Source organism: Notolepis coatsorum (assembly GCF_963971535.1).
Source record: "Notolepis coatsorum genome assembly, chromosome: 1".
Taxonomy (NCBI): Eukaryota; Metazoa; Chordata; class Actinopteri; order Aulopiformes; family Paralepididae; genus Notolepis; species Notolepis coatsorum.
The window spans coordinates 150,164,325-150,192,123 of NC_140165.1; the positions used below are offsets into that span (position 1 = coordinate 150,164,325).

Sequence of the window (27,799 nt, forward strand, 5' to 3'; positions counted from 1 at the left end):
GCGGCAGCCCTAACGATATTAAATAAATATCAGGTACAATTCATTAATGATACACTTTTTAAACATAGTGGACATTGCGATGTTTTGCACAAAACCTCACGTCAGTTTCTAAGCCGCCGCAGCTGAAATGACTTACTTTAGCGCAGCACTTTCCTCTCTCCCTCACAGACACTCGCCCAATTTACATCACGTACACGCACATACACACCTAGAGAGGTGGTAACTAAGTTAGCCGTTAACTAAGCTAAGCTAACTAACGTTAGCCGCTAACCCTGGAAACGCTCACAGGGGAGTGATCCACGACACCAGTTCCATTAGTGAGAAAAGGGGGGGTGGGGGAGGGGGGGGGGGTTATATTGACAACAGAGGTTTATATAATCATCATATTGGCGTGACTGTATCCATCAAAGGGTTAAATCAAGCATTTTTAAGTGCTTTAAAGTTTAGAGGAAATATCAAAATATCGCAATATATATCGTGTATCGTGATAGAGCAAAAACATATTGTGATATAATTTAGAGGCAACATCGCCCAGCCCTAGGAGAAATAGCCTTAATTTAGGTCAAATTAGAGGTGAGGGACACAGTGAGGAACTTAATTGCTACTAAGAAAGACAAAAGTTGTATAGTGTGTGTGTGTGTGTGTGTGTGTGTGTGTGTGTGTGTGTGTGTGTGTGTGTGTGTGTGTGTGTGTGTGTGTGTGCGTGCGTGCGTGTGTCAGGGTTTCCGTTAGAAAAAATTGTTGCCGGTCTCCGTGACCTGCAAGATTTCAATCTACCGGACAAATGAGATTAATTCCGGTCATAGTTTATTGAGCTTTAAAACAATTGAATAAAGAATGTCATCCTCAAGGCATGTAGATTTATAATATTATTACTTAAAACTATAGGCAACTTTTGCGTATACAGTCATTAATATATTCCAAATAAAATAAGTCCCTCGATACTCCGTGCTGCTGCTGACTTGAAATAAAATAGACCGCGTATGTGGGCAGTCGGTCCGACACTAAACAGCAGTCTGTTATAATCACATTTTTATGAGCTAACGAATTCCGTTATATTGGACATTTGTATTAATTATATCAAGCGAAAAACTGAGAAATTTTGCATCATTATCGTGGGTTTGCGTTAGGGCTGGGCGATATGGCCTAAATATGATATCACGATATTTTCTGACCTTTCGGCGATACACGATACGCATCACGATGTTTTTCTTTTTTTCCCCCAAACAATTCATTATGAGGCTTACCAAGACAGTATTTGAGTTTGCAAGCTAACATTAAAGACAAAATAAAATACCCATGCATTTAGCATTTTTATATTATATATTAGATTTAGATTATTGGATTATTAGATTATATATTGCATATATTTAGCAATGAGATATTATATGATTTAGATACGAAATATGATGAATTGAAAATGGGGGACCCTGATGTAAACAAGACGAAAGTCTTTCTCTGGTCTGCATCCTCCAGTCCACTGTTGACTGTTGTTGTATTGAGCTGTACTGTATTGTACCTATGCTGCAATCTGTTAATAACGTTTATATTCATTCAGTCGGCAAACAGAATCAGTTTGATTGACAGTCGCGTCTGCCAATTACGTCACATCGCTTGCACCCGCCCTGCTGTTCTTAGCACCAATCGGCAAGCGCGTATTAATTTTTTACTTCCGCTATTGGAGAGCTCAATGAAAACAACAATGGCAGCGGTAGCTCGCCGCGGCCGACTTTTACCTTTTAGCTCTGCAGAATGACTAAACGACTGGAGGCATAATGATTTTACTGCAACGGATGTTATAATAAAAGCATTTCCATACATCTGTCTGATTGAAAACGTTATTAACAGACCGCAGAATGGGCACAACGGAGTCAGCACGGGCTGAGATATGAACGGCTAATGCTTGCTATATCTAGGTCGACCTCGGTCGTTGCTATGTAAATACGCTGATGTTATTGAAAGTGTAACTATATAACGTCAATGCCACAAAACGAATGCCTTTGTTATCATAAGTAGTAACTTTTGATGCAGTAGTGTGTGTGTGGGGCGGCGCTGTTCAAAAGTGTCAACGTGTGGACCAGATTGACGCAACACAAGCCTCTTGGGCAAAACATCACGATATCCACGATACGTTTAAAAAGTGTATCGTTAATGAACTGTACCCGATATTTATATAATATCGTCATATCGCCCAGCCCTAGTTTGCGTGATGTATATATCCACCTCCCAACGACTTGGTGCTGGTCATAATGTCCGGTGAAAACAACTCCCTCCAAGCACAACTTGACCACCCGAACCGTACCAAAACAGGCCAAAATTAAATAGCCCATGCGACGAACGATTCATTACATTCGTTTCATCGTTGCTCCACCAAGCAGCCGGTCCAACAATGAAAGCTGTTATCAGCGCGAGTCGGCCGCAGTTAGTTTGCAAGAAGCATCCAGCTGCAGACCCGCAGAGCAGCTTTCCAGGTCTGGGGACCGCACTGTGCCAGCAAAGCTGGTGGGTTCTGTGGGTCTGCAGCTGCATGCCTTCCGCAAATCCAGCAGCAAGCTCTCGCTGAGCGAAGCAACGACAACAAACGCAATGATTGTTTCGTTCATCGCATAGGCCACCCAACTCCAGCCCATCCAAATACAATTCAAATAATCAAACTGTGCCCAGAGGGAACTATTTTCACCGGACACTATGACCGGAGAGATTAAATATGTCGGACTTCAACAGATTTTGCCGGTCAAATACCGGTAATTACCGGCTAACGGAAACGCTGGCGTGTGTGTGACAGTGGGAGCTAATGTGGTTCAATATTTTTATTCTACCCTGGTCATCAATCTCCAGATTTTGATTCGATAAGCATTAGGGCTGTCTTAAATACTTCGAAGCTTCGTTCGATGGCACAAGCTTCGAACATTAAAATTTTTTTTTTTTTTTTTTTTACTTCGGTGTGTGTGTGTGTGTGTGTGTGTGTGCATGGGGCCATTGGGTGGGGCCGGGGGACAAATACACTGGAGGAAAGGAACCCAGCTCAGCACTGCCCAAATTATATCATCACTATTGCCTGTTTGAAGGATATCATCCTCAAACACATATACACCACCTACACGCCTATTCTCAGTCCTTGCCCCACAATGGTGGAATGAACTACCCACCCCAGTTAGGACAGCCGAATCCCGTCCAATCTTTCGCCGTCGACTAAAGACGCACTTCTTCAACCATTATCTGAAATAAAATAAAAGAAATAAAATAAAATAAATCTAACCCTAACTAACCTTACTGTCATGCACTTGTCCTAATAAACTAACCTACACTGTAACACGCAACACTTTGATGAATATTGTTACTCAGCTGATAGAGTTGTATCCTTCCTGATGACCTGTCATACAGAACTTGTAAGTCGCTTTGGATAAAAGCGTCAGCTAAATGACTAAATGTAAATGTGAATGTAAATGCCTTGTAGAATTCCACACATAAGAAAGAAAGATACTGGGATGAATAAACAAAATAGGAAATAAAATGTAGAAATGCATGAAATACATAAATAAATATGAATCTCCATATATGAAATAGAACATTTAGATAAGGTGCTACTGAGATGTTTTGGTGAGTTCTTTGTTTTTTTGTGGAAGTAGCCCTTCTTAAAAATGCATGAACATTCACTGATAATTGGTCTGTAGTGGAGTCTACAAGGTCTACATTGCCGGACCATGTAGAATCCGGACCTTGTAGACTGACATTAGGGCTGGGCGATATGGACAAAAATCATATTGCGATAACGATATGATAATGTTATCATATTTCTCGATATCGATAATTATCGAATTGTTATAAGTATTTAAAAAAAAAATAAAAAAAAAATTAACAACAGATGTATGTTTATTTTGCAGCAATTCTTTGTCATTGCCGCCATCTTTAGTGTTACATCCCCTCACACTCCAGTTATCAGGCTGCAGCTGGTTTAAAAGTGAAAGTAAACTGGCTTCTCTGCTGGCTGTGGCTCCAGGGGAGTTGAACAGTTCTGGCTCTGCTAGTTTATTTTCGATCTTTTGGCGCTTTTTTGGTGGACAAACCACCGCACCGTGACTTGTGACTGGAGTCTAGTTCTGCTAGCACACATAGCCTACTGTGTACAGACGGTTTCAAACTGTATTTTAAATTAGAAAGCAAACAAAATAAATGGACAAGAGAAAAAGAAATCTCAATTTGGTCAGTATTGTCATTTGGACAAGCAAAGCCATTACTTTAAGTTGCAGGCAAGAAAGACAAGTCTGTCCACTGTCTCTGGTTTTAAAACTGCCCTGTTGCAGGTCACAAAAAAAAAAGTATATAAAAAAAAAAAAAAAAAAAAAAAAATTATTTCGATATTCGATATCGATTATTAAAATATATCGCGATATTTATCATTATCGTTATATCGCCCAGCCCTAACCGACATAATTCTGTGCATAGTTTAGTCTACACAGGCCATATTTCAAATAATCAAAATCTTACTTCATTCATCTTAAACATTCTTGATTTGGGGGATTGGTAGTTCCCATGAAATCTGAAGTTGCGATCCACCTTGAATTAAATCACACAGCCGTGTTGGCTGCGTCACAGTCACGAAAGGGGCTACTTAATTCATTAATCCAATCCACTTTATTTATAGAGCACATTTAAAAACAACAAAGTTTACCAAAGTGCTGTACAAGTCCCACGACATAAGATAAAAAAAATAAATAAAAAATTATATAAAAAAAAATTTATTCAATTTTTTTTAATTCGAAGCTTCGAATTAAAATCGAAGCTCGGCCCCGAAGCTTCGATTGCCAAAAAAAAATTCGAAGGTCAGCCCTAATAAGCATCAAGTTTAGAGAGAAAAGCTTCTCATTAGGGGTGTATTTCTGCCACAGATCCTGATCCGAGTCATTTAATATTGAGTATCTGCTGATACAGTCCCGATCCCATGTTTATATTTTCCTAGATAAAATAGCAGCACAGTGCACACTTAGAAGTATATTAAAGTTAGTAAAACCATTTCAATGTAGGTAAGATAAGCTTGATAATTGAATAGTTCTGCTTAAAGAAAGAAAATGGCATACATCACAGCTTTCCCTTAACTCTTTCTGCACCATTCACGTATACGTGTTTGCTCGCCAACCGTTGAGTGCCAATCACGTATATATACGTGATTTGGTCCGTTCAATTTTAATAATCTATGCAGTCACACGGACCTCTATGTTACTGTTGAAAGCCATACTGAGACCCTGAGAGTGCAATACCGGCCAGGTCCTGCTAGGTGGCAGTATCGCCCACCCTTTGAAACCCTGTTCCAGACTGTGTGTCACATCTAATGTCGTCCGGGCGGAGAATTTTGGCCCAGGCAAGTCTAGCCATTCATCTGAGCACATTGGAACGCGTCCAGGACACTCGATCCATGTGTTGTGCCAGATTATGTCGGGGACCCGATGGACATCAATACTGGAAATCGCGATCAGACAATTGGAATATTATTTTTGGAATAACCCCGATCAAAGGTAAGGACTATCTGACGTCAATTCCACCTTGATCCTAAAATGATTTCATATCGATCCTGCCGATCAACGTATGTAGTATTCAAAACGAATGCCGTTGCTGGTGATCAGAGCATCAAAAAAACGACCCCCCCCCCTTTGATGCATTCATGATGAAACATAATACCTATATCACGATAACGATATGACTCGATATTGATAATTATCGATATTGTTATAAGTATTAAAAAAATAAAATAAAGTTTTGAATTGTTTTAAGAACAGATGTATGTTTATTTTGCAGCAATTATTTGTCGTTGCCGCCATCTTTAGTGTTACAGCCCCTCACACTCAGTTCTCAGGCTGCAGCTGGTTTGAAACCTAAAGTAAACAGGCTTCTCTGCTGGCTGTGGCTCCAGGGGAGTTGAATAGTTCTGGCTCTGCTAGTTTATTTTCTATCTTTTGGCGCTTTTTTGGTGGACTAACCACTGCACATGTGCACCGTGACTCGCGACTAGCTCTGCTAGCACACATAACCTACTGTGTACAAACGGTTTCAAACTGTATTTTTAATTAGAAAGCAAACTAAATAAATGGACAAGAGAAAAATAAATCTCAATATGATCAATATTGTCATTTGGACAAGCAAAGCCATTACTTTAAGTTGCAGGCAAGAAAGACAAGTCTGTCCACTGTCTCTGGTTTTAAAGCTGCCCTGTTGCAGAAAAAAAAGGAAAAAAAAAAGATTTTTGTATCGATTTTTTTTTTTATTATCGATCGATATCGATTATTAAAATATATCGTGATAATTATTGTTATCGTTTTATTGCCCAGCCCTATTATATACCTTTGATTTGGAAACTGTAGCGTGTCCAGGCGAGCAACGCGAACGCATTTAGTAAAATTCACATATCGCTCCATAACGCAGTTTCCAGGAATTTAGCCAGGATCACTCTGAAACAATATTCACGACGGGATAACACGCAAACAACATATACATGAAAAAATGTATTCTTTTTTACATGTTGGACGAGGGATAGTTACGGTCAAATGAGCCATAGTATTGTCTCCATAGCTATAATATAGAATATAGATATAGCCCTGCAAACACTGCGACGCACAGTGAAAATGCCTATCTTTTAGCGTGGCCCAGTGAGAACGGGATAAGGATAATAGCTGGCAGTGTAGGGCTGGGCGATATAACGATAACGATAAATATCGCGATATATTTTAATAATCGATATCGAATATCGAAATAAAAAAAAAAGGTACCGTTGGGTACCGGTATCGATTCACAGGTACCGGTATCGGTTCAAATGTGAAAGGTACCCATCCCTACCAGTCACGAGTCACGGTGCACATGTGCAGTGGTTTGTCCACCAAAAAAGCGCCAAAAGATCAAAAAAAAACTAGCAGAGCCAGAACTGTTCCAACTCCCCTGGAGCCACAGCCAGCAGAGAAGCCGGTTTACTTTCGCTTTTAAACCAGCTGCAGCCTGAGAACTGGAGTGTGAGGGGATGTAACACTAAAGATGGCGGCAACGACAAAGAATTGCTGCAAAATAAACATACATCTGTTGTTTAAAAAAAATTTAAAAAATTATAATAATATATATATTTTTTATACTTATAACAATTTTCGATAATTATCGATATCGAGAAATATGATAACATTATCATATCGTTATCGCGATATGATTTTTTTCCATATCGCCCAGCCCCATGGCAGTGAATGAGTTAATGGTTTTCATTTGTTGTTTTTTAACAAAAAAGGATCTGAATTTGATTGGACTTAATATACCCAATACCAATCAATACTAAACCATTCAAATATGCTGTGAACAGCTCCCATTCCGATCCAATCAGGACATCCCTACTTCTCATCTTTAATTGTCTCCTATTTATAGACTAACATGTTGGCCAGATGAACACAGGGGATTTCACTAATGTAGCCCACTGTTGTCTTTTCTCTCTATACATAAACCACGTCCACTGTAACCTCTAGAGGAGCTGCACAGTTTAAAAATTCCAACTGTGGGTTAAAAAAGGATTTTCAAAAAGCAGTTTGGTATTGGTTTTCATGATACGACAAATTCACCCTATGATGCTAGACCAACGCCCAACCAAAGATGGAAACACCCAAGAAATCCCCCATTCCTCACTTAACAAGACTGAAATAATTCACCAAAGACTGCAAGGAACAACTTAGGACAGTTAGGAGGAAGAGAAAGAAGAAGGAGTCCCAACAACAATGTAGCCTAATTTACTCTAATTGTAATGGTCATGTGAGTATTCAGTAGACACGAGAGACACAATACCAGAAAAATCGTTGGACTAATTCTAATGTGATTATGGAGGAAGGTTGACTGCCCTACTGCCCATATAAAGTAGGACCTGTCCTCCAGAACTAGAACTATAGAGAACAGCACTATGAGTAGGATGAATGCATCAGTGGAAGGCAGGGATATGGTAGTAGAGGGGAAGACACTCCAGATCTGTCCATCTGTCCACAGTAAAAGGCCTCAGAATACAGGGAAAGAAGAAGTGCTTGGTAGAGGGAGCCTAGGGCAGGGGTCAGCAACCTTTACTATCAAAAGAGCCACTTTTCCCCCGTCCCACAAAATAAAATGCTCAGGGAGCCGCACAACCTATTTACCCTTAAAATGAAGATAACACAGTGTATAACGTTTTATATATCCCCAAGCATACCCCACATTTAGCATAAAACGCCTGACAATTGCATACCCAAAGTAATTTGCGATGTATTATACTTTATACTTATAGCACACAGTTTGTTGCATTAATGGGATTATAAAGCAACAAAAAGAAAATGTTTGACTTTTTAATTGCTGTTTTTACCTGTTATAACAAAGGAAAACCTCAAACTCTTATGAAGAGAAAAAATACTGGCTGTGTAGACCTATTTTTAAATAAAACACAGAAGAGACAAAACACTGGTGTCTGTAGACCGACTTTGAAATAAAACCCGGAACTATTAAGGTATATTTGAGTCTTTCCCTTATTTGTGGAACATTTATAAAATAGAAATTAGTCCACTTTGAAAAAAGAATACCATGTGTAGACCTACTTTGAAATAAAACACAGAAAAGGAGAAAAAAACACTGGAATCTGTAGACCTACTTTGAAATAAAACCCTGAACTATGCAGCTCTATTAGAGTCCTTCCCTTATTTGTGGAAAATCTATAAAATAAAAAGTAAATTTTTCATTGTTCGCAAATTTCGCACCACATATCAAATTGCTCGCATATGCCCCTAAAAATATGTGTGTGCGAACCGTAAAAATCTATTACGCGCACGCTGTGCGAGTACAGATTACAGCCTCTCGTCTTTTTTTTCATCCGCTGCGAGAATCGTTAAAAAACTACAAGTCCCACATTGCACTCAAGCCAACGGTCCAATCACAGTAGAGTGACGTGACTGGTTTCATGAGAAATAAAGCAAATGACCAATCGGAAGCTCTCATTTGGCTTGTTTACTTCCTGAAACGCCACCATTGCGATATGCGAGTTTCCCGAGACATGTAACTTCTAGTCTTACCAATAGCAATATATTTTAGAACACCTAGATTTAGCGATAGCAATAGTAATATAACGTTAATGCAACAAAACGAATGCCTTGCTTTGTTAACACTTTAATCGCCGGGAACGCCGTAACTCGTCTTTGCTCGCCATGCTCATTCTGCCGAAGACGCCGTAACTCGTCTTTGATATCAATATTTCAAAAATCTGTGATCGAAATCATATTTCTCCTCCGGAGACATGAGATGTACTGGTGAGCTCCACTCAACTGTCTAACGGTTCAAGAGCGCCATCTGGTGGCCGATCGGCAGATCGGCCAACAGGACGTGACGCGCCAAACAGGAAGTGCTCATCCATATTTCGTCCGGGCACTTGCGATCGTTAGCCGGACTCCATCTCAACACACTGGATAATCAATCGCTCGCCCTAACTCAATAAACAACATTATTTGGACGTATATAGTATTATACAACCTGGAAATGGTTCATCTATATCAACATCCCATAATTGAAAACTGTCTACTCCAAGCTGATCGTCCAACGGCGCGAGGGAGATACGGTAAGATCTAGCGTTATTTTCTAACGTGTTCCATATAAACTGCTCTGATGACCATATGACCCACACTAAATCAAGTTCTGGAGAAAGCTGCAGAAAACGATAAAAACATACTTATACTTTAGACCATATTTTAGTATGAATATGTGAATGAAAAAGTATAACGTTGCTACACCCTGAACAATGGATATAGGACATTGAATGGGCCATAATAATGTCAATTTAGCAATAGAATTAAAAAAGTTATAGACCTGCAAAGAAGGGGAACTTCTCCATAGACAAATAGAGCTGGCTAGGGATGGTAAATTATGAATTTAACCATGGCGATCAAAGTGTTAATCATAACGTTGATGCAGTAGCGTATGCCATTGTGTTGACTGTAACGGACATGATAACAACATAACACTGTGTACACATTCAAATTGCGATAATCGATTCTAACATTTTCAAATCGATGCAGTTGAATTTTCCCCTTAGGATCGATGCATTGTTACACCCCTACACCAAAGTAACTGGCCCACTGTGTATGTGCGTACAGCTAACTTGGCTAGCGTTATGAACAGCAGAGGTGGGCAATAGGGTCCAGCTGCAGCGCCGGACGGCCGGAGTGCAAGCGGTGTGACGTAATTGGCAGACTCGACTGTCAATCAATGGTCTACCTGACACACAAACTCATAAACAATGTTTCTGTACTGGAGGTGTACAGTATTTCAATAGGCAACCCTGAAAGGATTATTTCTCTAGAAGAGCAACACAGCCAAAACATAGGCATTGTATGCATAAAAGGGGTAAAAGCTAAAGTTAAGTGACTGTTACTTTTGTAGCAGTAGTTTGATTTGATAGTTTATTTGATAGGGACATCACATGTTAATGAACATCAAGTACAAAATACAAAATGTAAACATGCAGGGTTGTAGCAAGAGCTAATTTACACACATGCACGCACAGTACAAATATACATTTATTTTTGAAAAAAAAAAAAAACTTTTACTTGAAATATTTTCACTGTGCTCCTAAATATTTTTGGGTGCTCCTAAATTTATTTGTGTGCTCCTAACTTTTTTCATTTAGGAGTACCTGTGCCCCTAGTGAAAAAGGTTAGTGTAGAGCCCTGAGTAGGGCGCTAAAATATTTGGAATCATAGATAGAAAGAGGGTGGGGAGATTGCAGCCAGCTAAGTTCAGACGCCAGAGAGAAATGTGAAGGAGAGGAGACAGTGGAGAAAGCAGTGGAGAAAAGCTACAGTGGATGAGAGAGAGGGAATTAATGTTTTTCAGGAATAACTAAGTCGGTTAGTAGTACTAGTACCAGCGTTTCCGTTAGCCGGTAATTACCGGTATTTGACCGGCAAAATATGTTGAAGTCCGAATATTTAAATCTCTCCGGTCATAATGTCCGGTGAAAATAATTTCTCTAAGCACAATTTTATTATTTGAATTGTATTAAAATAGGCTAAAATTAAATAGCCTATGCGATGAACGAAACAATCATTACATGTTGCTTCACTCTGATAAAGCGCGGATGGCGCCGCTCGGATGTGAATCTTTTTTTCTTTCTTTTTTTGAGCCTGTCTGGCCACCATAACGACAAACAGGTATACGAGCGAGAGAGAGAGATGGCCAAAACAAGCTAAGCAGAGCTTAACAAATATTTCATGAAACCAAGCACAAGCAGGTCTAATAATAATGACAACGAAGATGAGTCTTCTGAACTTGAAGTCACAGAGACCGCTGATGCCGTGGTGAAAGAAAACAGAAACAGAAATGTCGAGCGTTCAGGCCCGAGTGGAACGTTTAATTCTCCTGGCTGAGGTGCGACATTATATCCACATTTTCCAGTTCACTGATCCAGCCAGGGTTACCACAGTTCATTCTGGAACCTCAGATCCCCGCTGATCATGGAGTTCTACAGTATCGCGTTGGATCCATACACGTATCGATTTTTTCGAATGGTGATCAGGAATTGGAATATACCAGTTGGATACCATCTGATGTCAGGTAAGGACTCTATGTTATCAGTGTTAGGATAATCAGAATAAGTTTGATGAAGTTATAAGCTGTTTTGTGAAATGTCTTCTTTCGGTTTCACTGTAAAAGTCCGAGAGGAAATCAACGGGGCGATTATCCGCGCGCGGCCGTAATGTGCTTGCGTGCACGTATAATATTGATCATCTAGCGTTTACTTGAAAACGATTCATAAAAAGGCAGGCGAATATCAACGTTGTGGAATATTCCACTAAAAGACGATTTTCATAGAATGCTCCAGAATGAGCTGTTTTTTATCTGAAAACGGGGGCTTTTCTAAATGCTCTGAAACGGAAACGACGCGATAAACAGCCTTGACAGCACTGACTGGAAAATAGTCTTTGATAATGCGATGGGCAGATTAGACACATAGCCATAATTTAAAACATAGATTAGGCGATATTAACGTTAACATTGGCGCCGATGGTGGCATTCAGCCGGTAAAAAGGAAAACCAGGCTGACCGGAATTTCTCGAATATGTCCGGGGATAGAAATCTTGCAGGACACCCAGACCGGCACGAATATGTTCTAACGGAAACGCTGACTAGTACTCAGGTGGGCAGAACAACTTAGGAAGAAGAGAAAGAAGACGGAGCAAGTCAGGACAGCATTTTATAGGGATCCATTTAAGTTTGTTAAAGGAATGTTCATCCAAGGAAAGGGAGGGCAACTCAAAGCTTCAAAGCAAGAGGTAGAAGAATATTTTTTAAAGACTTAGTCAGATACAGGAAAGAATAGAGAAACGGGCCTTCCTCCAGATATACCACTGTTAGGAGATGTAGAGTATACAATGGATGTTAGGCCACCAAGATGGAAGGAAGTGGAAGCTGTAGTAAGGCGTGCAAAGGCTTATTCAGCCCCAGGGCATGGAGTCCCTTACCGGGTTTATAACAGTGTGACAGTCAGATGTACTTAGATTCTTGTGGAGGTTATTGAGAGTAGTATGGGATAAAAAGGTTATACCAAGAGCTTGGTGTAGAGCAGGGGGAATCCTAATTCCCAAGGAGAAAGAGTCCTCAGTTTTAAGCCAGTTTCAGACTATAGCCCTCCTGAATAGAGAATGGAGAATAGTTAGCACTTGGTTGAGGAGAAATAATGTCAACTGGGGGCCAAAGTAAACAATGGGTAAGAGTATTCCTTTACTTTTCTGTTGTTGTGTTTCATGTGCGATATTGTTATCAGGAGTAGTTCTGTTTTCAACACAAGGATAGGATAACACAAGGAACTGTTCTGCATGTGGGTATCATGGACAGTGAGAGCTAGTATGGAAGGGAGTGGTTCTAGCACGCTGGAGCTAACTGTCGAGCCTTCCTGAGGTGCCGTGGGCCTAACTTGAAACACAAGTAAAGGGAGGTAACCCTGGTTGGGTTGTGGTGGCCATTAGTGGCCATGTGGTAGGGTAGCATTGTCAATACCTGGAGCTCGCAGAACGGGCATGGGTCTGTTGAAGTTGGCAATGCTGTTTGGGGGCCATTGTGGGCCATCTAATACATTTGTAGTGTGTAGTTTCATAGAATAATTATTTATAGGCATGTTATACTTACTTTTAACAATGGGATTTGATTTCTTCATTGAGCGCATATCCTTATCATTAGGGCAAAAGTGTCTTGTGTTTATTATAAATCAAAATATGAATCACATCATAATGAATTGTTTAAGTCATTGGAAAAGGAAAAGGCTTATTAGTCATACCAAGTGAACATTTTGTTCAGTAATAGACATTACTTAACACTTTGGTTGCCTAAGGTTAAATTAATGATATACCATAGATTGCCAGCGCTATTTGTCTATGGAGAAAGTCCCCTTCTTTGCAGGGCTATAACTTTTTAAATTCTATTGCTACATTGCCATTATTAGGGCCCATTCAAAGTCCTATATGTATTGTTCATTGTGTAGCAACGTTAAACTTTTTCATTCACATATTCATAGTAAAGTATGGTCTAATGTATAAGTATGTTTTCATCTCTTTCTGCAGCTTTCTCCAGAACGTGATATATAGCCCCAAATGCATTATATTGATGATGAAATACAGTTTGATGGCAATCGGGGCGATATAAAAAATTCCAACTAGACGTACTTCTAGAAGTTACTACACGTCATCTGATGTTGACCGGATGGGCGAGGGGGCGTTTATAATTCCGTGGGCAGCGTTATACCAATCATCTAATGTGGGTCAAATGTTCATCATAGCAGTTAGTGTCGAACACGGTAATATTACACGCTAAAACTCACCCCAGTCTCCGCGGGCCGTTGGGCGATCAGCGTGGGGTAGACAGTTTTCCATTATGGGATGTTGAAATAGTCGGTCCATTTCCAGGTTGTATAATAATATATACGTCCAAATCATGTTGTTTTTTCGAGTTATTTGCAGCGATCGATGTTCACTGTGTGAAGACGGAGTCTCTCTAACATTAGCGAGTGCCCGGACCCCATATGGAGTGAGTCCTACCGGGTTAAAGGTTGACATCCGGTTTCGATCTGCCGATCGGCCACCAGATGGCGGTCTTGAACCGCTAGAGGATTGAGAGGAGATCACACTTGTGTCTCAGGCCAGCGGAGGGACATTATGGATCAGATCGCAGATTTTTGAAATATTGATATAAAGACGACGTAAAGCGTCCCCCGGCAACTTTAGCATCGCCAGCAAAGACGTCTAAAGACGCCCCCTGGCAGTCAAAGTGTTAAAGTGGAAATGAAGCAGTGCGATAAATACATATTCATAGCATCACATTAGTATTTAGATAAGCCACAGAAGAAATCACGTTATAAAAATAAGCCGTTTCTAAGAAAAAACGATTTGTTGTGTGCATTTCTGAAGCATTTAGCATTATGGGCGCGGCCATTTTGTTGCTGACGTCATGGAGCTTGTTTGGTGTATACACTGCTGGTTAGTTGCCTATAGTGAATGGGTCAGTCAGTAAATAAAATGTTGCCTACAAAACAACGGGACCGCGGTGGTTCTGTTTGTATTGCTCCTGGCTGTTCAAACTAATTTTACCATGTGAGAGAGAGGAAAGTTGGTTAATTTCCACAAACTACCAGTGAAAAAAACAGTGTTGTTGGCATGTTGGCTCAGGCTGGCTGCACTCAGGCGGCGTGATCAGCCTGTTGGACAGGGAATGAAGATCCCCAGAGAACACTTCATTGCCTCGGATTATGTTGTTGGGGGTGGAAGGTTTGTCCAGAAGACCACTAATCAGCTGAAGCCTGATGCGGTTCCCTCGGTCTTCGACAGACAGACCGGCGTTAGCTCTCGGGAGCGATCGCTAGCTAGTTGGCACCAGCCGGGGACCGGCGTTAGCTCTCGGGAGCGATCGCTAGCTAGTTAGCACCAGCCGGGGACCGGCGTTAGCAACCGGGAGCGATCGCTAGCTAGTTAGCACCAGCCGGGGACCGGCGTTAGCAACCGGGAGCGTCACGGAGCATTCAGCCTGCTGGCTACACAGCTTGTCGGTGTGCTAATAGCCTCTGCAAGCTAACGGTAGCTGGCTACACAGCTTGTCGGTGTGCTGGAGCCTCTGCAAGCTAACGGTAGCTGGCTCCAGGCTATTAGCACATCGACAAGCTGCTGGAGCTCCCGACGCTCGGCTGGTTGAAGTGGATCTAGGTAGCCAGCAGGCTGAATGCTCCGCGACGCTCCCGGTTGCTAACGCCGGTCCCCGGCTGGTGCTAACTAGCTAGCGATCGCTCCCGAGAGCTAACGCCGGTCCCCGGCTGGTGCCAACTAGCTAGCGATCGCTCCCGAGAGCTAACGCCGGTCTGTCTGTCGAAGACCGAGGGAACCGCATCAGGCTTCAGCTGATTAGTGGTCTTCTGGACAAACCTTCCACCCCCAACAACATAATCCGAGGCAATGAAGTGTTCTCTGGGGATCTTCATTCCCTGTCCAACAGGCTGATCACGCCGCCTGAGTGCAGCCAGCCTGAGCCAACATGCCAACAACACTGTTTTTTTCACTGGTAGTTTGTGGAAATTAACCAACTTTCCTCTCTCTCACATGGTAAAATTAGTTTGAACAGCCAGGAGCAATACAAACAGAACCACCGCGGTCCCGTTGTTTTGTAGGCAACATTTTATTTACCGACTGACCCATTCACTATAGGCAACTAACCAGCAGTGTATACACCAAACAAGCTCCATGACGTCAGCCATGACGTCAGCAACAAAATGGCGGCACCCATGTTGAAAACAGGGATATTATATTTGATTTTTCAGACAAATAAGATAGATTTCACATTTGATTATAGAACCCTGTCTTACACAAGGTACACAACAAACAAACTAGGATCACATTGCTCACTGCTTCATTTCCACTTTAAGCTGCAAGGCCCACATGTGGAGGACGATTTGGCGACCACTAGTGGCTCGGGTGTGCATATTTTGTAATACAATATATATATATATCGAATTAAAGCCCCATTTATTGCCTGTCGGTAGCCCTTTCAGGTGACAAAATCCGCTCAGCGGTTCTCGAGTTACATGCCGATATTTGAGGCTTGCGCAAAGTACACGGTATTGCGCAAATACCACTCCCGACTCTTGGGGCTCTAGTTCCGTCAATCATTTGGCGATCTCGAAAATGATTGGACAGGGTTGTAGGGTTGCCCGATCACGTTTTTTGCCACCGATATCGATCACCGATCGTCTATGAGTCATATCAGCCGATACACTGCCGATACCGATACCGATCGTTTTTGGTTTTCTTATAGCAGCTGGCAGTATTATACTGTAGGACAGGTCTAACACAGGCATTCTCAAAGTCCGGTCTAAATGATCTAATCTAATCTTAGAAATTAAGTAAAGTGAATAGTACTGGGCAGGGTTTCCGTTAGAAAAAATTGTTGCCGGTCTCCGTGACCTGCAAGATTTCAACTACCGGACAAATGAGATTAATTCCGGTCATAGTTTATTGAGCTTTAAAACAATTGATAGGCAGGCTCATGTCATCCTCAAGGCATGTAGATTTATAATATTATTACTTAAAACTAGGCTACTTTTGCGTATACAGTCATTAATATATTCCAAATAAAATAAGTCCCTCGATACTCCGTGCTGCTGCTGACTTGAAATAAAATAGACCGCGTATGTGGCAGTCGGTCCGACACTAAACAGCAGTCTGTTATAATCACATTTTTATGAGCTAACGAATTCCGTTATATTGGACATTTGTATTAATTATATCAAGCGAAGAACTGAGAAAGCAGAGACACGGCAACATTATCGTGGTTTGCGTGACTACTCTCTCCACCTCAATGTCACGCGGTCGAAAAGGGCGCTTGTCTATTGGACAGTGGAAATGTGTGTGTGGCTGCGATCCTGTGTGTGCGCGCGCGCGTGTGTGTGTGTCTGTGTGTGTACTGCGGAGCCCAGATCAGCGGAGCCGAGTTTTGACATGGCATTTAGGGATGTCCCGATCGCCTTTTTTTGCTTCCGATCCGATCCCGAGCATGTGATTTTAAATATCTATCGATCCGATCGTTTCCGATCCGATCTTTCACATTAGTAATCAATTTTGACGCATTTTTGTCAGAAACTGGCAGAGCGAGACAAGCCCAGTATAATAGTTGCCTAGTATAATAGTCCGGGGCGCGAGAGCGGAGGCTTTTGTTATTACATTCACCCTGAGAAATGTGCTTCTGCTTCATATGAGAAATATTAAAAGTTTCAATATATGTTTGCACATTAGTATACATTCAGTGTTCGACTTACGTAATGGTCCATTCTGGTCTGAAACGGCGACGATAGTCTCAAAACTTCGCCTCCAGCCTGCTGCTTCATGAGTTTTTCCTCCACGCGGAATCTCCTCCTTGCAAACATTGCAACTGGCTTGACTTTATATTTTAAAATGCTTAGTTCCAAACCTCTGACATTAAGTCTAGCTGCTCAAGTCAGTGGATATTAACCGTGTTTCGGGAGCGACGTGTTGTTGTTGTGATCAATTCAATGTGGTCGCGTGTAGCGTGTAGCGTCTAAATTAAAGGGAATGTTTGTTGCAACGGTGAAAATTAAAGGGGAATGTGTTTGTTGTGGATAATTATTCTGCTCTGTGTGACAATAAATACATTAATGATGATATATTATATGTAATTTAAAACCAAAACTAAGGCCTCCGTATGAGTTTAAGACGTGGACATGGTCATGTTTGTTGAATAAAATTTTTCTTTTTTTGACTGCCGATTTTTATTATTATTTTTTCCCGATCCCCGATCCTCTGAAAAGCACGTGATCGACGCCGATTCCGATCACGTGATCGGATCGGGACATCCCTAATGGCATTGATCCATTGTTCTATTGAAGCACATTATTACCACCATCCTCTCGCTAAACAACTTGTAGACCACGGTGTTTTTATGAGTGCCCACAAGTAGCCGTTTTAATAATATAATAAGCCGCGCGCCTCGGTAATAATAATAAGCCGCGTTTTTTCTTCCTTCTTCCCAAGATGCACAGACATAGATAGATAGATAGATAGATAGATAGATAGATAGATAGATAGATAGATAGATAGAGAGATAGATATAGATAGAGAGATTAGATGCAGTGTGCTTGTTTTGCAGTGAGTGCTGCGAGCAGTGGTAATAATAATCACTTCCTATATTTGGTTCGCGTTTGGTCCGATGAAGCGAACCGAGACCTACGTTTTTAAAGCTCTCGCTGACAACGTCGTTGTCATTATTAGAAGCAACGAGGAAACAAATGTAATGATCGTTTCGTTCATCGCATAGGCTATTTAATTTTAGCCTATTTTAATACAATTCAAATAATCAAATTGTGCTTAGACTCAGGGAATTATTTTCACCGGACATTAAGACCGGAGAAATTAAATATGTCGGACTTCAAGAGATTTTGCCGGACAAATACCGGTAATTACCGGCTAACGGAAACGCTGGTACTGGGTGTTAAGTAGAGCCATATGAAATCCACGTTCACGGAATCGCGGAATTGAGCAATAAAAACGGAATCAACTGTAAATGTGGAATATTGCAGAATTTGCCCTAATCTGGACTGAAATTCCATGTTCGGGAGAACATGGAACGTTTGGTGCAACGCGAACATGATCGGGGACGCTACAGCGTGTTACACACAACACGCAGCAATTTCCAAGCGTCTAGCTGCTTCGGTGTGTTAACATTAACATCGGAAGAAATTCCACACTAAGCCCTAAATTCAGAGCAGCGCAGTATCCTAATGACTTGTATATGACCGGCGATAAGGTGTTTTGCAAATTCTGTCAACATGCCGTGGACTGGACTCGCAAAACACATGCGAAGTTCACTCTCCAAAAGCCATGTCATGAACACGGAAAAACACTGTGCTTCAAAACAGAGTAGGGTATATCTGCAGTGCCGCAGCCCCATACACACCAGCTCTCTAATGATGATCCCTGGTGATCACAATAGATACAGCTAGAGGGCGAGGCTAATCACTGACACTATTGTGATAAAATAGCTATGTAATGTTGCAGTACATAAAGTACACAGGACTAGAAATTATAGCTTCTTGCTAAATCTGGTGCACCCATCTATTTGTTTAATGCAAATGATTGTCAGTACACACTGTCTTTTATAAACTAAACTAAAGGTGCCTAAATTATGCATTAGTATATTTCATCACAATAGAATAGATATAGCTAGGCTACTTACATTGTGATAATGTCAGTAGTAGCTAGCTGTATCTATTGTTTGTTTACACTTGAAATGTGTATTTTTATTTTGTCACAATATTATTTGAAATATATTGTGTAAAATCAAGTTTCAAGTTTCAAGTTTCTTTAATAGTTGTCATTAGGGATGGGTACCGAATTCGGTACTTTTGAGGTACCGAACCGAAACACGTCGGTACTACCGAGTATCGAATCAAGTGAGAAACCAAAAAAAATAAATTAAAATTTTAACTTTTTTTCTTTTCATGTCAACGTTCACACGCACAATATATGCTTACCTAGGATTTGACTTGATTCAACAACAAAGCAGTCGGAGCAATGACAAGCCGAAAACTGTCGAAATTGTAGTTATTTGAAGTTTGGAATTTTTTTTTATACGACTGAGTTAGGTAAATAAAATGTCTTGAGACTAAAGTACCGAAAAAAGGTACCGTTGGGTACCGGTATCGATTCACAGGTACCGGTACCGGTTCAAATGTGAAAGGTACCCATCCCTAGTTGTCATACAGAAGTACAGAATACTTTTATACAAAATGCTTCTTACTGTTACGCTCCAGAGACTGTGCTAGACAAGATAAGTATCAAATAACATAGTATAGCATGTAAATTAGAAGTAGAAAATGAGGTCACAGTGTTCAGTATAGACATATGTACAATGTTCGATGCAGAATAGACGTAACTGAGTTACCATATAATATACAATACTATGCAGTGTACTAATATACAATACTATATAGTGCAAAGCAGAAATGGGATGAGGTACAATTTAGGTACAATTTACAGTAAGGTGTACGAGTTGTAGTGCAATCCTTTATCAATAAATATAAAGTGTGGGGAGTGGGTGCTACAGTGTGTTTGTTTAAAGTGAGTGTGTGCTATAAAGTGTGGGGAGTGGGTGCTACAGTGTGTTTGTTTAAAGTGAGTGTGTGCGTGTGGATGTGTGTGCTATGTGCGTTTGATGGTTGTTGTGTAGTGTTCATTGTTCGTTGAGCAGCCTGATGGCCTGGGGATAGAAGCTTCTTCTGAGTCTTTCTGTGCTCGCCTTGAGACTCCGGTATCGCTTGCCTGACCGCAGCAGTTCAAAGAGGCAGTTGTTCGGGTGACTGGAGTCCTTAATGATTCTCTTAGCCTTGCCCCTGCACCGCTTGTTGTAAATGTTCTGGAGGGTGGGGAGCCCCCCTCCAATTGTGCGTTCGGCTGAACGCGTCACTCTTTGTAGTCTGCTTCGGTCTTGTGCAGTGCTAATCCCAAACCAGGAGGTGATGTTGCCAGTCAGGATGCTCTCTATTGTACATGAGTAGAAGTTCTTAAGGATCTTCTGACTGACTTGGAACTTCCTTAGGCGCCTGAGGAAGTAGAGGCGTTGTCGTGCCTTCTTCACAACACTGTCAATGTGTGTGGTCCATGTCAAGTCCTCGGATATGTAGGCTCCGAGGTACTTAAAGCTGTTCACTCTCTCAACCGGTGCCCCGTCGATGCTGAGGGGGCTGTAGTCCTTGACCCCCGACCTCCTGAAGTCCACAATCATCTCCTTTGTTTTGCTGACGTTCAGGGAGAGGCTGTTTTCCTGGCACCATCCCGCCAGGACCTTGACCTCATCCAGGTAGGCCCTCTCGTCGTTTGCAGAGATCAGGCCCACCAAATAGGGTTGGGCATCGTTTGGATTTGAACGATTCCGGTTCCGATTCCGATTCTCCATATCGATTCCTGTTCTAAACGATTCTCGATTCCGATTCTTTGAGGTGCAGGTCAAAACAGGTCACAGCTTATTTCGAAGGAGATTTTTTATTTTATTTTTTTTTTCAAAAAGATAATCATACTATTCACATTTTCAGTTGACTTGATACAGTTTAATTTGGTTGCTGTACTGTAACTAGGGTATTAATTAACAAAGTAAAAAAAAAAAGTTAAAAAAAAGTTAAAAAAGTTAAAAAAAAAATCGAAATTTAGAATCGAAATTCAAATATGTTACTTCCGGTTCCAGAACCGGAAGTTAGGAACCGGTTCCTATTAGAACCGGTTTTCGGTGCCCAACCCTAACCACCACTGGGTCGTCAGTAAATTTGATGATTGTGTTGCTACTCCGCTGAGCCACACAGTCGTGTGTGTACAGGGAGTAGAGGAGGGGACTCAGAACACAGCCCTGGGGGGCCCCTATGTTGAGGGTGATGGATGAGGAGGTGCAGTTGCCTGCTCTCACCACCTGGGGTCAGCCCATCAGGAAGTCCAAGACCCACTGGCAAGAAATTGAACTATTTCTGAGTTGCAGCACTTAAAAACATTAAATGGACTGTTATATCTTATTAAATTGTGGACATTTATTCATTCCCACTTATTAGACACTATTTCTGATGGTAAAATAAGCATACAAAGCAAAATACATAATTCTGAAATATTAAAATGAAAAAAACTGAATTTGGAAAAATATTTAATGGTATTTAGAAATAAATCAAATGGATTTCATATGGCTCTAGTGTTAAGCATAACAGTATCTAAGTCAACACTTTAATCGCCGAAGACGCTGGAACACGTCATTCCCCGCCATGCTTATTCTGCCGATGACGCTGGACAGCGTCTTTGATATCAATATTTCAAAAATCTGTGATCGAAATCATATTTCTCCCCCGGAGACATTATATGTACTGGTGAGCCCCTGTCAACTCTCTTAACGGTTCAAGAGCGCCATCTGGTGGCTGATCGGCGGATCGCCCAGGGAAGAAACAGGGAAGTGGAAGCTGGTGCTCATTTCAATTTGGTCCGATCACTCGCTATAGGTCCCGGGACTCGAGCTCGACACAATGGATATCGATCCGTTGCCAATAACTTGATAAACAACATGATTTGGACGTATATACTATTATACAACCTGGAAATGGATCGGGTATTTCTACATCCCATAATAGAAAAAATTCTGTTCCACGCTCATCTCCCAACGGCGAGAGGAAGCTACGGTGAGTTTCAGCGTTATTTTTTAATGTCTTCTATACTAACTGCTCTAATGATCATATCACCCACACTAGATGAATGATATAACATTGCCCACGGAATTATAAACGACCCCCCACCCATCCGGTCAACATCAGATCATACGTAGTAACTTCTAGAAGTACGTGCAGTTGACATTTTTTATCTCGCACAGATTCCTACCAAACTGTATTTGATCATCAATATAATGCATTTGGAGCTATAAATCAAGTTCTGGAGAAAGCTGCAGAAAACGATAAAAACATACTTATACTTTAGACCATATTTTAGTATGAATATGTGAATGAAAAAGTATAACGTTCCTACACCCTGAACAATAGATATAGGACTTTGAATGGGCCATGGTAATGTCAATTTAGCAATACAATTTAAAAAGTTATAGCCCTGCAAAGAAGGGGAACTTCTCCATGTTAAATAGGGCTGGCGAGGGATGGTAAATTATGAATTTAACCCCGGCGATCAAAGTGTTAATTTACTTCTGACCATTATAGACAAAGTATTTTCCTATGAACTGAAACTTATAAGATCACATAAGGCTATCATTGGCGTTCAGTTACAGCTATGAAGCACGATAGCTAATTAGCCAATAGCTGCAAAAACGAATGTCAATGATGTTATAAGACATTGATATCAGGAGCTATCTGTAGCTACTGCTAGCCAGCTAGATAACGTTAGACAACGCCTCATGTATTAAACTAAAGTGAATAGTTTACTGGGTCATTTTGTTCAAACAGTAACGTTAGCTAGGTAGCTAACGTTAGCCCACGAATCAACAATAGCTAGTTAGCCAACGCTAGCCAACAACTGCGAAAACGAATGACAAAATGATGATATCAGACATTGATATCAGGAGCTATCAGTAGCTAGCCAGCTAGATAACGCCTCATGTATTAAACTAAAGTGAATAGTTGACTGGGCCATTTTGTTTAATGCTTCAGTTATGTTGAAAGAGGAGCTCATTCACTCAACTGTTGCCGGAGCATTTGTTGACATGACGGGTCTGTGAGGGGGAGGGGCAAGGCGTGCACTGCAGCAGCAGCTGTGTGCAAGAGAAGACAGCGAGTGAGAACTGGATCATGTTTTTCGCGTGTGTCATCGATCGGTTTTCGCAATCGGCGAAATATCGGAATTCACCAATCTCATATTTATACTGAATATCGGCCAATACCGATCGCTGGCCAATCGATCGGGGCATCCCTAGTTGTAGCCAATGAGTGTGTCTTTCCAGTGATACCCCACCTGGGGATGTACGAATCAGGGATCTAGGTGAAAAGTCACAAGCGAAAACAGGAAGAGAAAAAATGCAGAATGAATTGAAGTCTATGAGAAAACTGCATTTTCTTTTGTACACAGTTTACCAAAATCACTCCTAATCACTCATTTGTCATTTCTGAACAGATCTTTATGAAATTTGGACATGTACTTGACCAAATTTGATATGCATGACCTTGGTGGGCTCTAGGTCAACTCCTGAAAAGGGGGTCAATGTCAGACCTTGCAATCAAAAGTTAGGGGGCGCACTGAAATTATGGCAAGGGTTATTAGCCCCCTAACTTTTGATTGCAAAGTCTGACATTGACCCCCTTTTCAGGAGTTGACCTAGAGCCCACCAAGGTCATGCATATCAAGTTTGGTCAATGTCAGACCTTGCAATACACTGTAAGGCACTGTAAGGCTACTGTCCTGCCTCACTTCCAGTGATGAAGCTAAGCTATGCTAACAGAGCGTCTATTCCTACGCACCCAGCAGGGTTTTCGAAAACCGAAACCTGAAGGTCGGCACCAAGGTTGCCATTTACAACGCAGTATGTCTCTCCACTCTGCTCTATGGAGCAGAATCCTGGACCCCATACCGCTGGCACATCACCAACCTGGAGGCCTTCCACATCCGCTGCCTACAGAGGATCCTCGGCCTGTCCTGGGAAGATCGAGTCCCCCACACAGACATCCTCAACAACACCAACTCAATCTGTATGGCCGCAGCTGTGGCCAAAAAACATCTTTGCTGGATAGGGCACACCATTCGTATGCCTGACCACCGCCTGCCCCGCCAAGTCCTCTATGGCCAACTGAGAGGAGCAAAGCGGGCTGCTGGAGGCCAAAAGAGACGCTTTAATGACTATACCAGGGACCTCCTAAAGTGAGCAAACATCAACACCACTCAGCTTGAAACTCTGGCACTCGACAGATCAGCCTGGCAAGTAACTTGTGCTACTGCAGTTTCCCAAATACACCAAACGAACCAAGACCGAAGATCTGAGAGGCGCACACAACCACACCAGTGGGCGGTTGGCATCCCCCCTGGTATCTGGCTTCATCTGCGGACGAGTGTGCGACTCAAGGATTGGACTCAACGCCCACGAGAAGTGGCACCAGCAGCAGCATTGATGAACCCCCCCCCACCATCCCTGGAGCAAGCGTCATCATTGAACACGATGGAGAGTGTGTCCAGCCTCTGTGTCCCTCTCAGAGTGAAGAAAGAACTGGTGAGAAAAAGCTTAGCTGCTTATTTTTCCAGAGCTGGTGAGGAAGTAGGAAAGCAAGTTTTTGTTTTGCTTAATTTTTTTTATTATACATTATCTTTCGACACTTTCTGTAGTTCTCTGGCCTGTCTCTTCAGCCCCCCTCCAGTGACAATGTAAGTGTGTTGTGCCACAGTAATAATCATATGTGCAAAACACAGTTCGCTGTAGATAGTTATATGGCTTAAACAAAGCCTCAATCAATGCAAAGAATTTGCATTTTAAATAGCTTTTTAGTAATCAAGTTACTTTCAAGTTAGTTTCAGGGAATCGTTTCAGCCCCAATAAGTATTCTATTTCTGAATTTGGTCTTGACTCTTGATATTTACTTTCATTATCAATGGCCTTAGTGTAATCTTTAGTAATACTGACTGAGGTGAAGCTGAGAACAGATGAACATAAAGTTACTTGATGGCTTTAATATTGTCATATTATTGCTTCTTATTACCCAAAGAAGCAATAGTGGATTGTCACAATTCCCGCTTTTAGGCTTAAATTCCAATATGAAAACACACAATCCCAGATCTTTACAACATTCAGTTATCTCTGTTATCTTTGGTACTAGTATTTCATGCATAACGTCTTTGAGAACCAATAGCATATCTATGTGCCTTTTAAACAACACTGCAGTGCAAAACTACAAGTAGGCCTAGGCCTTGAGTCCTAATTAAAATGGCTGTCAAAAATAGCTGCATGGCCTAATAACTGCTATTGATAAAAATACTTCCCTGTAGCTTGAAACACGTTGGGCAGGGGGGAAATCCTTCTCAATAGCCTAAGCTTAGCCAAGTCAAGATAAAGCCAGGATTAATCTTAAGTCATATGGTTTTTCCTTGTCTACAATACACCACCATAAAGACCTCAAAGCAAAAATGATCACAATTTAGTAGTACAAGAACATTAAGATCGGACTCATACAAGACCCCTGTTTTCAGCAGACATGCCTTGTGCTCCTTTAAACTAAGCTGTGTTATTGCTCAATCAACATTGATGACAGAAAGTGGCTTACACCAATACAATTTTACAGCTTATCCAGAAGAGAACCAGGACTATAAAATCCAGGGTTTAACGGGTGCAAAGCCATAATGCCTACTCATGCAAAAGGCTTAATTGGTTTGGCTCCCGAGTCCCTGCTGTTCTGACAAGCCTTGTGGTGAAAATATTCTGAGTGGGACGTGCCTGGCTCCAAATGCAATTGCCAAGGAGAACTCTATCCTATCTGATCCTGTACGCCGGTAACATTGGAGGCTGCAGATTTCCAACACAGTCAGTCAAGGTAGGGTATGTCACATAAATGTTGAACACAACCCTGGGTGAACTCATGTGCACTGAATAACCTGCCATAGCCCTGCACTTTTGCCCCATCCTGTCACTACACCCTGTGAGCCATCTGTGTTTACACCATGAACCCATATTAATGGAAATGGTTTTTTTTTATCACTTGGCTTATGTCAGCTATCAACAGAATCGCTGGAAGAATCCTTATGCAGTTCGAATATGTCACATTGACAGTGTGATCCCATGTAGGGAGGGATATCCCATAATATCTCTACTAGTACTAGGCTCCAACACACAGATAGATAATTGGGTCTCTGCTATATGAGCCGTTACCAGCTGGTTATGCCACGATAGTTGTATCGTGCACGGTGATATACGTACAATGTTAGCAAGTTAAACATAGTTATTGTCTTATAAATGTACATTCACTTGCAAACGGGTGCTGTTTCCAAAAGTGTACAGTCATAACGCCAGCGCTTTGGGGTTGGCTCGATCTGCAGCTAGTCATCACGTCCAGCATGTGGCTGCTTGTTTCTACCAAATCAGATGTGTCATTTTTAACGTGACATCAACTTTACCCGCTGTCAAGGCCGAACAACCGACACAGAACGCGACACAGCTCGCTACCTCTGCCTAGCATCAAGCAGACGGTGCGAAAAATGGCTAAACTTTCGGTCCGAGTTGTTGTATCTATCTCTTGTCTGCCCAGCTGACGCATTATCTAACCCTAAATGATACAATGGCCTGTTAACTTGATCAGTTTAATGTGTTGTTAGGACTATAGGGCGGGCGCTTAACATAGTCAACGTGACGTTAGCTACTGTGGCAAAATGGCAATTGTCATAAGCAATGCTACTACTAGCGACATGCATAGCAGTCATTCCACGTTAGCCAGGTAACTCAGCGAGCTAACGCTTAGCACTTAGCAGCAGCTAGCCGACCAGCTAGCAGTGGCTAACATGAGCTAGCGAGCTAACGTTAGCTTACGATCGCGAGCAATATTTTCCTTTTTATTGACAACAAATGCAAATACGAGCGGACAGAGTAACGGCATCGCGTTTATCAGCTCAAGTCACTGTTGAACTGTGTCGAACTCACCGTTGCTTGCAGATCAGACGCGGTCCATTCCCCCAGTAGTTCTCGTACTACAGTCAGGCCTCCCCCCGCTCTCTCTCCAGTCCAGATGTGTCAGAGTTACTGCTGCTGCAATTTTTTCATAACAGGAAGTGTTCTTTTGGTTCTCTTTGCATTCATTCTTCTGTCTGTTTTGCAGCAGCCCCTCCCTGGTTTTTGTACAGACATTATGTTCTTGTTATGGCGCTGGGGAAGAGTAGACGTGTGCATGTCAATGACAATGACACGTACATTTAGTTTAAATCTAACAATCTGAGCTCAACAAAAAGTAACTGAACTAATTTGGTTGGTGTCACCACCCGGTGTACTGTATGCATTCGGCTAATTAATTGACACGTCTTCGATACAACATCACGCGATGAGATGGGGGGGATACTTTTCATTACATTTAAACCGACGTCCCTTTATGATTGAAATGTAGAGTTGATCCAGATGTTGGCAGTTTATCACTTGACATGCCTCAATGCCTGGTACTCATTGTCATTGTTTTAACTGACTTGTATGTTTTACTTGTATTTTCATTGTGTTGTAATCAATGCCAATTTTAACGTTTAACGATATTTTACAATATTTTTTTCTTTTGCCTTTATATTCGCCTATTTTATTGATT

General features: G+C 41.5%; 1 protein-coding gene across 1 annotated transcript in view; it reads right to left on the minus strand.

The window, feature by feature from the left end:
• zbtb34 (zinc finger and BTB domain containing 34) overlaps positions 1-27,222 on the minus strand; it is a 61,561-nt gene extending 34,339 nt beyond the window's left edge. Inside the window, exon 1 of the mRNA XM_084317756.1 lies at positions 27,154-27,222. The gene's annotated coding sequence lies outside the window, so the exon portion shown is untranslated. The remainder of the gene's footprint in view (positions 1-27,153) is intronic.
• Between the last annotated feature and the right edge of the window lie 577 nt (positions 27,223-27,799).